Raw genomic sequence first — 12,766 nt, 5'->3', positions numbered from 1 at the left:
ACCACCATCTCCCTTTGATGTATGGTATTACTTGTAGTTTGTTACTTAGTATGTTTTATGACAAGGGTCACTATGAATATCATTTTTCTAACTATGACGTAGTGCTTTCAGAAGCCCAAGCTTATAAGCATTTGAATAAGTATGATAATTATAAGCAGGAAGTTAGAGTAGGGAAGTATTTCATACCTACTGTAACTCTAGATACAGCTTATGCACATCGACACAACGTAACATGTTCACTAACAGATGTAGAAAAGAAGTTTATAGATCAAGTAGAAGATAGACATAGACAACTAATAGGAAACCATTACAACAAGGGAGGTAAGGTTGAGTGGACCAAGGAGGAGTTAGCTCATAAGGCAAAAGGGAGTAGTGGACCAATTGCATTAGTGTCACGATTTAGGCAATTCACGGGCGGGACTGGAAGAGACAGACGGCTGGTGGACTGTGCCGACTGAAACGAGTCCTTACCTATCGTTTCAGCTGGAGGACGTCTGCTTTGAAAAAGACACACCGCAAGAGGAAGAAAATGGAATAAAGAGACAGGGTCCCTTTAACTGGACATACTCCTACAGAGACGACGCCCATGCTTCTGATGTCACACTCGACTGGCCCATAGAAGGTGAAAGCTATCATGACGAGGGGGAGGAAGACGGAAGTCGAAGAGGTAGTAAAGACTGGAGAACCTCGAGGAATCGACACGGAACGCCAGAGGGGAGACAACCGCTGCTGGAGACCGTTTTGGAGGAAGAGGCAGTGGCAACGAAGCCAGGAGGCCAAAGGACCTGTGCTGCGCCCCGCCATGCTTCAGGAGGAGCGTGTCAAAACCAGGTACGGGAGCGCGTTTCAGGGTGGTTGGGAAGGAGCACAAACACCGGCGAGTAAAGTGTCTCCTGCTGCTCTGGACATCTCCCATTAACCTGTGCACATAGTCACCGTCGTAGTTGTGTGAGAGCACTGGTGGTCCCTCACTCCCGTACCCTGAATACAAACCGTATAGTACTCCTCACGTTTCCTCCTACTTTCTTTTTTTTTTCCTCGCCGTACATCACCGAGCCACCACATACGAGGGGAGAAGACAACTAGGAAGAGAAGCAGACACACCCTGTGACGCTAACAGGACCGGAGCTGCATTGTTCTAGTGACTGAACTCTGGCCTCCCCTAAGAAAAGGGTTGTAAGAAAAATAAAACCACAAAAATAATACCTCGTCCCCGCGTGTGCCTCGATCCTTGTAGCCCGCAAGAGTTAGGTTTTGAGCAGAAAGGGAAGTTGTGCGTGAGACAAGTTCAGACCTACTATGATAAGGTTTTTGTGGGAGAAAGTGTATGTGATCATACTTTCACTATTGAGGCCTCAGCAAAGACATTTTTGCAAGATGCAATACAAGTGGTGCCAAATGTGTATTTTGTGTGTAGGAAGAATGCCTATGTGCGATTACCATTGAATTAGTATGGTACGTGCTATGTGGCAGTGGTATTTCCCAAGATTTATCATGTGGAGGATTTGGACCATTTGGAGAATGGATTGCATCCTAGAAGGAAGCGAGGTGCAAGTGCAGGAAAAATGGTAGGAGATGTCTTTGGAGCACTGATACTAAGTCTGAGAGTAGCATTGAATGATGTTAAGATTAGAAAGTTATCAACCATTGTAGACAAGTTGTCAGCAAATACAGCTCAGTCGTTGTTGCTTGTAGATGGAGAGATGCTGTCAATAAGGGCTATGGTGATACAGAACCGTCTTGCTTTAGACGTTTTACTGGCAAAAGAGGGTGGAGTCTTTAAAATACTGAAGGTCCAAAAGTGCTGCACTTATATACCTGCCAACAGTAAAGATCTGAAGAGGTATATAAGCAACATTACTGAGATACATCACAAAGTGCATGATTTAGCCACAGAAGAAATTTGGAACAAGGTGGGAAAAGGATTTGGTAAGGTAGGGAGTTGGTTTGCGTCCCTAGGAAAGGGAATTCTTGGTTACATCTTGAAACCTATCATTATAGTGGTGGTTTGTGTGATTTTGTTGTGGGGATTAGTGAGGATTTAAAAGTGGCATTGGGCGAATAGAGTTGAAAGATCTCTTAGAGAGCAAGAGCGAAGGATGGAAAGAGTGCAGGACAGTCACTATGAAAATATTAGGAGCCTAGAGAAGTTCCGACAGGGAAGGATGGCTACAAGCTCTGTTTAGGTCGGTTCTTTCTCCAGGGAGTGTGATTTGTTGTGATGACACTAGTCATCAGAGGGGGGAACTGATGGAGCGCGATGGTGCTCTAAAATTGTAGGGGTGCATCATAATCACGGATAGTCCGTACTCGCATATATTTGTGTGTTGTATTAATCTTGATTGGTAGAATCGAACTGTAATAACAAAATGTGCAAGTGAAGTAATGGAAAAGTATTTTGTGTTACTCAAATGAATGAAGGAATATTTATAGAGCACATGGTTACCCGAAGGCATCCCAGCGCTGGCAGGCACTCGGTAAGGAACAAAAGATTTACTGGAAGAGAAAGGTTTTTACCAATTTTCTGAAAGTGAGATGATCTGGTTCAGAACGTAAGTGTAGTGGAATACTGTTCCACAGTTTGGCCCCATTATATGAAAACATTCGACCCCCACTGCGAGCACGTTTGATCTTTGGCACACCAATTAAACCCTTTCTCCCTGACCTAAGATCACGATTGGTGACATATCGTTGTTTCCAAGAGCGGATCAGGGGCGGGCCCCTTCCTGCCAAGGATTTATGGATAATGCAGAGTACTTTAAATTGTACTCTTTGCTGGACAGGAAGCCAGTGAAGAATATGAAGGGCCGGCTTGGCTGAGGACCGTTTAGGAATGTTAATCAGCATACGAGCGGTACAATTCTGTACAATCTGAAGTCTTTTAATCGTGGCCAGAGGTAGATCGCATTAGCGTAATCTAGCCGCAACAGTACAATGGCTTGTACAAGTAGACGTCTTGCTAGAAAAGGCACCATTGGCAGTACCTTTCTAAATCTTCTGAGTAATCCGTAACAGTTTGCTGCTACTTTACGCGATTGTTCTTTAAAATCTAAGTTACAATCCATCCACACTCCTAGGCTCTTGACACAACTCTTTAGGACTGGGGGTGCACCCAAACAATTGGGCCACAGATGGTGAATATCAGAGGGAGCGGATTTCCCAAAGAGCATAAGCTCAGTTTTGGATCCATTGAGCTTCAAGAAGGAGCTGCTCATCCAGTCAAAGACCTTCTGAAGGCAAGTTGCCAAATCAGGGACTAGATGATTTGGTTGTTTCAAGGAGACAATCAATTGAGTATCGTCGGCATAAGAAACCACCTGTATCCCAAATGAGAGGATTGTTTCTGCCAGCGAACTCATATAAACATTAAACATCGTGGGGCTCAGGGAGGATCCTTGAGGAACCCCACAGATCAACAAGATAGGCTTAGACGAGCGGTCTCCTTCAAAAACTGTGAAAACCCTACTTTGAAGAAATGATTGGAGCCACCTAAGAGCCAGCCCAGTAACTCCCGCAGCCCTCAGTCTCTGAAGCATGAGGTGATGGTTGACAGTATCGAAGGCTGCGCTGAGATCCAAAAGGATAAGAGCAGCGCAGCCTCCACTGTCAAGAGTTTTCCTAATGTCTTCTGTAGCCGCCAGTATGGCCGTTTTTGTTCCCTGTTGCGGTCTAAAACCAGTCTGGGTAACATGAAGGCGATTATTATTTTCCAAAAAAGCAGATAAAATCCTGTTAATATATTTCTCTGCTAATTTACTGACCCCTGGCAACAGGGAAATAGGGCGATAGCTTTCCCAGTCCCTGGGTCAAGATTAGATTTTTTTTAAAGGGCCTTAACTCTCGCATGTTTCCATTGATAAGGCACAATCCCAGTTGCAAGAGACGAATTTATGCAGTCCAATATAACAGGTGACACTACATAAGCAATTTTTTGAAGGACACTGGGGGGGCAACATCCAGAGGAGAGCCTGATTTAAGTTCTTTCAGTAATCTTTGCCACGTTTGGAGGTCCAGTGGGGAAAATTCCTCCAGTAGTGGAGTGGGGGGCGAAAAATTAAACTCCACCACTTGATCCCTCTGTTTGTGGGCTAAAAGGTAGTGGAAAAGAATTATAGATCATCCCAACTTTTCCTGCAAAGAAGTCTGCGATTTGATCACAGCGCAGTTGCGCATTGTCAGTATTGGTAACAGTAGGTGGGGTAAGAAGATTGTTTGCAATTTTAAATACCTCCTGCGGAGTATTTGCAGAAAGAATCTTTCCCTGATAAAAAAGAGCTTGGGCCGTTTTAATTTTCTTTTTATATATTTTAATAGCTTTGTGATATTTAAGTTTACTCATTACTGAAAAGTCCTTCCTCCAAAGTCTCATGTTTTTTGCAGATTTTTTAAGCTGACGAAGATTGTGGGAATACCAAGAGTTTTGCTTTGCTCCCACTTTTTCTGATATTTTGACTTTAGGAAGAACAGAATTAAGTGCACAATCGATCCACTTATTAAATTTTTAATTAGCCACAATGGGATTGAGATGAGATATAGGAATAGTAGCATTCAATTTACTGATAAAATTGTCTAATGGAAGTTTTGACCATTGACGGGTAATTTTTATAGTTCTAGCAGTTCGTGTATTTACCTTAGGTAACCTAAAACTGAAAGGAAGTATGAAATGATCGGACCATGGAATAGGGACTGCATCTTTTACTAAAAGCTGGTCTATGTTAGAAAATATAGGATCAAGCGTATGACCTTTGACATGAGTTGGGCTATTCCCTTTCAATAAAAGTTGAAACACGGCCAATTCTTCAACTAATTCTTGGGTGGAAGCTGAGGAGTAATCATCAAAGTGTAAATTAAAATCACCCAAAATTGTAAAATTGGGGGTTGAGCTGGCGAGATTCGCCGCCATCTCTGGAAGATCCTTCTTGAAGCATCCAGGAGGGCCGGGCGAACAGTATACAAGAATCCCTGAGAAAGTGAACGTGGATGCTAGATCAATCGCAAAGGAAAGACTTTCGCAATCAGGGAGTGAGTTAGCAGTAAATCTGCAGACCAAATTAGTTTTATATATCATGGCTAGGCCTCCGAAATGAAATGCTGTTTAGATTGAATTTGTAACCCTTGGTATATTGCAGTTGCCTAACGAGAAGCCTATGTGTGGTGAAATGCATTTCTGATTTAAACGTGCACCAAGGTGAGGACTGCACAACGAAATAATGAGATATGCTTAACATGCAATAATTGTAAATGTTTGTAGCGCAAAGTATTATTAACTCGAGTGTATTATTTGATGTGTAAAGGCCCAAAAGAAATGTTCACGTTGTGAGATGAAAGGCCTATTTGTTTATTCTTACGTTGGCCAAATTGTGTAGGCCCGAAAATGTAATTTCCCTGGTAAGCTCTCACATTTAGAAGTAGTCAACGAATTTCACGTCCACGCAGAAATGTTCTGTTCTCACGTTTCAGTTGCAGGTGGAAGAGGCTGCTTTTGTTAGTTAGAACTAGCGCCTTTTGTTTTAGGAGTTAGGCATGGAGGAGAAGTGTTACTTTGGAAACAGACGATCGATAATTGGGAGCCGGTGTTCTTAATTGCTGAGGAGGCCTGGGAACAAAATGTCAACAGAATACATATGGAGGAGACGGTGAAAAACTACCTAAGAGAGGTGTCCGTTTGCTTGAGGTGATCTGTGGGCGTGTTTTACATTTTTGCATTTTGTATTAGGGAAAGTGCCCTGAGGGAGGAGAGGCAGAAGGAGACAGAATGAGTTAGGAGAAGGGGTTAGAAGATTGATCTGGGAAGAGTATCTTAGAACAAACTCTGTTGCTTTAGTCACCTGACCTATATTGTGAATGTGCTTCTTAGGAAGTCTTCACAAGCTGACACCTTATGACTGATTTTGTTAGAGAAATGCTAAGTAGGGATGTAACCTTAGAGATAGTGTAGGGACTGTCTAATGCTTTTCACTTTCCAACCACAGATGCAGTCTGACTTAAATGCTGGAGCAGTCCTTGTTTGTGTTTTATTTTTAGAGTTGTTTATTCTTTTTATGATCCATCAGAGCAGACGTATACATAGGTTTGGTTTATTTTAGTTCCCATGTATTTTTACAACCTCGTTTTGAGGTGCTTGTATATTCAGTTGTTTTTGGCTTTGTATAAAACCCACTAAACTGAAGTTGGAGTCCGTGATCTTTGAGCCCTGGTTAGTATTGGAAAGTTAATGGTTGTGATTAGTTGTTTCTCCCCTTTACTCTTCTCAGCAGGTTAAAAGAGACACTGACCTAGGGTTCCTTGTTAAAATTTCTGCAGGGGAACCCATCCTTCTCAGCGCCAATGATGCCATTGTGCACAAGAGGAGCGGAGATGCACTCTTCTCCTAGGTCTTAGGCAACACACTCGGAAGCAGCAATGCCTGCCTCCACATTTCAGTAAGTGTTGAGGGGATTTGAAGTCATGGCCTTTAGATCACTAAACGTGTCGGAAGCTAGCGTTCAACTCACTAACTTCCTACTTCTTTCTGTGGCTAAAGTCCTTGGATCAGCTGTTGGCACTGGGGAAGATAGAGTGAGTAAACTTAGTCCACAAAATTGGGGCAGCAGGTACAGGTCTGTTTGAAAAAGGTTTTAAAATTGATTCAATATTCAGACTCTCAGTAGAGCACTGGCCAGGGTTCTTGGTAATATGGGCCCAAACCATCCCTCCCCTTGCTAGATTTCATCTATCCTCCATACCGCCCCTGTGCCACACCCACTTACACTTTGAGGCCCTTTAACAAGGAAGTTCACCCCAGAACCAAACAAAAAATGCAGCCAGAAGGTGAGGGCAGAAGTAAATGCACACTGGGCAACGAGGACTAATGAGAAACGGCATGCAAAATCGTTTTATAAGTGTAGCTTACTGGCACTGTCACGTGGTGTATTTAACTGCAGCATGTTAAAAGCTTCAAAAACACGTTTCGTCTGCTGACATCAGTTCTTAAAACCAGCAGCAGTAAAAAAATGCACATTATTGTATCAATTACGATACCTGTTGCAGAGATCTTTGTGTGCTCAGAAATATTGAGGGGATTATTATAGCAGTGAGACATCTCTGGTGGTTAATGCAGTTCTGAGGGAAGTCTCTGTTTTTTCCAGTCACAGTTTTGACTCATAAAGTAGCGTAGAAGGTTAATGTGCCTGCTGCAAAGCACATCGTGTAACATGCAGCTCACAGATTTGTATTTTAAGAAGGTAGGCAAGTGGGCTTTTGACACTGGCATCATTTTGTAACTTCCAGGTCATAAGTTGCAATCCTTTTAATATAGCACGGTGATCCATTTACTAGCATTAAGGAGCTGCATACAAAGTGTAGGGCATGTGTATGTATAACAGGAATCTGGCCAAAAAGGCAGAGGAGTTCTGTAGAGGGTCAAAGGCAAGTATACAGTCAAGAAGCGATAGGCCTGTCTTTATTGATGTCATAACTAGACTGTATGTAGAAAATTTGTGACAGGTTTTTGTAGAGAGAATGTAGTCCCCACCATGTAATATATGTGTACATGCATAGTTAAATACTACAAACGAAAGTTATCATAAATGTTCAGAACATAATTTACATTTATATTTTAATTTTCCAATGACCACGCTTCTCATGAGCTCATCAGTCAACACGACATGAAGAACTTTCAGTTTTACCAATCAGATGCAATGCAGAGACAGCTGCGTGTGCAGGTAAAATATTTAAAAACCTTACTTGTCCTATTATACAATTTGAACACTGCAGTATGAGTAGAACATATTTAATGTAGTAAGACATAAGGCAGTTTTTTATGTGTTTAAATATTTCAAGAATACATAATCACAATTGCTTTATAAACGTTCTTGCTTTCTCACTAAATGCTTTATTCAATTTTTTTTTAATTCACCATTTTCCACTCTTTATTTTCAACATTTTCTTGGGGCAAAAATGAACCCTCCTAATATATTGTGCTGGTTCACTTTGCTACGTAAAACTCAGCCCAAACGTTTACGCCAACCACTTAGAAATGTCACCTGCTGCTACTGTTGATAAAGAGAGGCAGCTGAAAAGCCGGAGTTGTTCAACTTTAACTTCAGATACGATCTGAACACTCAATTCAATTCAATTTCAATCTTTATTCGATCAGGTTAAAATGATCATAAAAACACAGATAAATACAGAATCATAACATTTTAAAAACAGCAAATAATTCATCATAGATTCTAGAATAAAGACCCTATTACAATAAAATCATTATATATACTAAAAACTATACAATGAAGTTATCGCCTTACAAGCTCGAGACTCTTGCCACCCCCCTTTCCTCTTTCTCATGCAGGCCCATAAGAATGTAGCTACCAAACCAGGGGGTCAGGTAGCAATTTAAAAAAATATATAGTGCCACCCAGCATTGGTTAAAATTCCATTGCTTTAGAATTGGTACAAGGTAGTCATTCCTTTCTTTCTCATAGAGCCTGCAAAATAAAACTAAGTGCAATTCACACTTAAATCCGAGTGGTTATATGTTTTTTCAGGATAACCTAACATCAAAGGGACCATGTTCATGCTGAACCTTAATAATATAAATCTATGTTGCGGGCTGGTGACATTTACTAAATAGGAGTACCCCCCTCTATTAGTGGAGGGATTTGCGGTATGTACAGACTGCGGATTTCTCTCTATGATATTCCTTTCGCTTATCCTCAGACATCAGTGAGAACATGTTAGTGACCTTTTGTTTGGAAAGAGGAATGGGGTAAGGACGCAACCCTGCCTTACTCCCCTGGCAATTTTAAATGGGCGCGTACAGTCTCCATTCTTTGTATAGCGGACTGATGCTGCGGCGTTTAGATACAGCTGTCTAATGAAGTTTAATATGGCTTGGTCAACCCCCATCATCTCCATTCACTCAAATTACTGCCCTGGACCTAATATTCAGAAAGTTACTCAATGGTCTCAAAGACGCATGGTTTGAAAGGAAGCTCCTTTCGGGTGTGGAGAAAAGTGGCCAGGAGTTTCTGGTTGCATTTACCGAAAGTAGAATATAGATGTTGATTATCGCTTAGGACAGGTAGAAGTTTTCCTATTTTTTGTTGATGTTGAGTGCGTGTGTGCATGAATGAAACGTCTCCACAGTATGAGATTGGTTGTGCAATGTGCATTGCATAATTGTTAGAGACAGATTTGTATATTGCGATGTGCACTGCATAAGCGTTAAGACTAAAATTGACGTTTTTATGTGCATTACGTACTTGCAAAGACATATTCTGCCATTTTAATGTGCATTGTACACTTGGTAAGACAAAACCTAATGTTGTAATGTGCATCTAATAATTGGTAGAGGCAGAATTGGCTATAGCGATGTTTACCGCATGAGCGATGAGGCTAAAAATTGACATTCATTTTTTTGCATCGTATAATTGCTAAGACAAAACCTAATGTTTTTTTTTAATACAATTTTATTGATTTTATTATATTTCAAATGTTATACAAATGTAACTGTTGTTCGACAGTACATGCATAGGTGGAAGTGATCTTTCATTACAGTTCTGTAAGCAATCTGTAATTGTACAAATAAACGTTTACACATATTGTCAACCACTGCCCAAGAGAGGTATCACATACCACAGGTAATGACCGTCATAATATATACTCAAACATATAATATATGAATCATTTCTACATATAAATCTACAAACTAACATTTCTTAATCTAAGGGTTCCCCCCTCCCATCCATTGTCCTGGCCTCCCACATATGTGTGCGTATGTTGAAAAGTTATGTTATCTCATTTGTGACTATATAATTTGGGAATGGTATACATTTGATGGTTCCTAAGCATTGTGGCATTGTTCAGTATACACAAAACCTAATGTTTTAATGTACATCGCGTGCTTGGTAAGACAAAACCTAATGTTTTAATGTACGTAGTGTACTTGGTAAGACAAAACTCAATGTTTTAATGTACATCAGGTACTTGGAAAAACAAAACCGGGTGTTCTAATGTTACTCGCATAATTCTGAATTTCCCTGTCTTTTTTATATATTTGTGTAAGTCATTTACAAAGGGCAATAATATTCGTCCAGATAGATGAAAAATTAGTTGTAAAAAGCACAAGAAAGATGACTGATCATGGAGACTCCTTAAGCGCATATGCAAAAGACTTTTTCACACGATCAGAGAAAATGATCTAACTTAGAGTGGTTTAAAGCCACCTAAAAACATATGTATCCCTAGCCAAGAGAGAGAACGTTCAGTGATACAACAATCAAGCATATTACTATTTATCATAGAAGTAAATATGCAAGGGCCAAACTACAGAGGATAGAAGTTATTTTAGCTTCATGACAGGTTTTTTGCGATAAATCAAAGAACTTGTCAAAAGATGGTGCCTCTAGTACCCCATCTGTCCCTCCACCCCAATACAATATCACTGCAATCCCTCCCAATGTACCTAGTATCTATCCACTGGTACAGCTACAAGAAGCTGCAGTGAGGTTTGAGAACTTACACAATCTCCGAAACCCACCCCAATTATCACCCCACACATGCCACAGCCAAAACATGCGAGTACACCTAGGTGGCCAACCAGAGCAGGTAACTCACAGTTTTTGCGACAGCTAAAAGCTTAGTTTACACTGTATTTAGGCCCAGCCTCTTCCCAGATGGATAAAAGCAAAGAGCAAAGCCCAGGAGATAATGATGACCCGTATTATCAGAAACATCACATTAATTGCAGAGAATGGACATCTCAGGAAAGGTAGTTAGGGAGCAAGTGTCCAACTCACAACAAAGGGATGGAAGTAATGCAAGACAAAGTGACTATGTGGATAAGGCTGTAGCTATGGCACTGTGGCCAGTATATCAAGGAAGAGTTGGGGGTTTAAAAAAAAAAACCGAATGATTGCATTTTCAGGAAACAAAAGAAAATATGTCAATGTCTTAACAAACATAAACATTCAGGGATATATTGTTCATCAATAGTTGGTAGTGTTCGGATGAGCAAAATCATATTCAAAACAGGGTTTATTATTATTAATACAAGCACTGTTAATTTATGTTCCAGGGGAGGCAATGTCTTCATCACATACATATTCGGGGTCAGTCTATGTCACATATTGATTTACATTTGTTCCATCTCCTCAGAATGTAACAGCTGGTAGGATCAGAGTGGTTGCCAAATGTTTTTAGGCTAGAAGCAAGTGGTTGCATGGAGGCATATATATCACTAGTTGTGTCACAATATATTAGATCCTTCATCCAGGCCATAACCGCCGGGACCACAGGGCTGCACCAGTGTTTAGAGACCTGCCATTTGGCTAGAAGTAAGGCAATAGCTGAAAAGGGGAGCACGCCTGGTTTGAGCAGCTTCACGTAGCCAAGCAATGCCATTAATGGGGAGGGGATCAGTTTGGTTTCAATCATCTTGGCAAGGTAGCGGAAGACTTCATTCCAATATGCTAGCACTGGCGCTCAGTTACATGCCATATGAGAGAAGTCTGCAGCCTCCATTGCACATCTGGGGCAGGTGTGAGATTTGGTGGGGTCCATTTTTGTAACTAATTTAGGTGTAATGAGATATGAGGACCTTAAAAGGACTGGAGACAGTGTACCACCTTTGCAAAAGGAAAAAGGGAATGTAATCGTTTCACCAGAAAGTGTAAAAAGTAGGAATATCATGAAGTTAGAGTATGAGAGATGTAAGTGAAATAAGGAAAAAGGGATTTCACTGTGACTTTTCAGGACAAATTCATGGAGGGTTTGGAAACATAACAGATAGAATAGGATCTATACATAAGCAGGTTGATAGCATGAGTGAATTGCTTCAGACACCAGAATCTAGGCACGTCACCTATGATGTTGATATTCGAGAAAGGCCTCTTAATGATTTGGAACATACAAGGAATGCAAGGAGACTGTCTAACCCTACTGCTACTAGAGAAAGAGACCCTGTGGAAATCTTGTAGCTGCCAGAACACCTGGTCTCAAACTCAACTGTCAATCATTTACTGCTGCCATAAGCACTCCTGCTCCCCCTCCCACTTTGCTCACTAAGTGATCTCCCATCTGCCCATGTTTGTTGGTAACTATTCCTGTGTTAAGCCTGTACCTTCTATTTGTATCCATATGCTTACCAGTGCAGAAAAAGCTGTATATAAGGCCTGTGTTCTGTGACTTCAATATACTACCTCAGGCAGCACTTGAGAGTGCTGTGTGGACGTGGTCCCACTCATGAGTGATTGATAAACTTGTTATTTATTCCCAACTCCAGTGCTCATCTCTACTTTGTTGGTTTTTGAACCCGTGGACAAAAGGGTGACCCTGCACCAGTGTACCCCTATAAAGGTATATTTCCACAACCCAGGGAGTTCTTTCTAGAGGTAAAAAAACTTGAGTGACAGAATTTGAGTGGTTGAGATTTCAAGGTAGTAATAGCCAGCCAGACCCCAGAATGGGATCATGTGAGGCTGTGGGAGGATTGACACTGCATGATAGACCTGTGCAGCAAATGATTTTTCAATCAATTCTGCGCAGCGCAAATCTCACTCCTAGCGAGATAGTCGCTGAAGGTGAGAATAGCTGATACAATCTTGTGCCCTATGTAGACAATTTGGTAGATTGGACTGAGCGGTTAGCTTCACAATTGAGTCCATGGCCACAAGAAGGGTCCTTTGAATCACACTATATGGCGAATGCTGAAGATTGCATTCTGTACGTTGAGGGAGATCCAGGTTTGGCAGAAATACTGCAGACAGCACAATGCCCAGCATTCAAC

This window comes from Triturus cristatus, chromosome 1_2 (genome assembly GCF_964204655.1).
Source record: "Triturus cristatus chromosome 1_2, aTriCri1.1, whole genome shotgun sequence".
Taxonomy (NCBI): domain Eukaryota; kingdom Metazoa; phylum Chordata; class Amphibia; order Caudata; family Salamandridae; genus Triturus; species Triturus cristatus.
The sequence above is the reverse complement of the archived record's forward strand: the minus strand, read 5'-3'. Positions refer to the sequence as shown.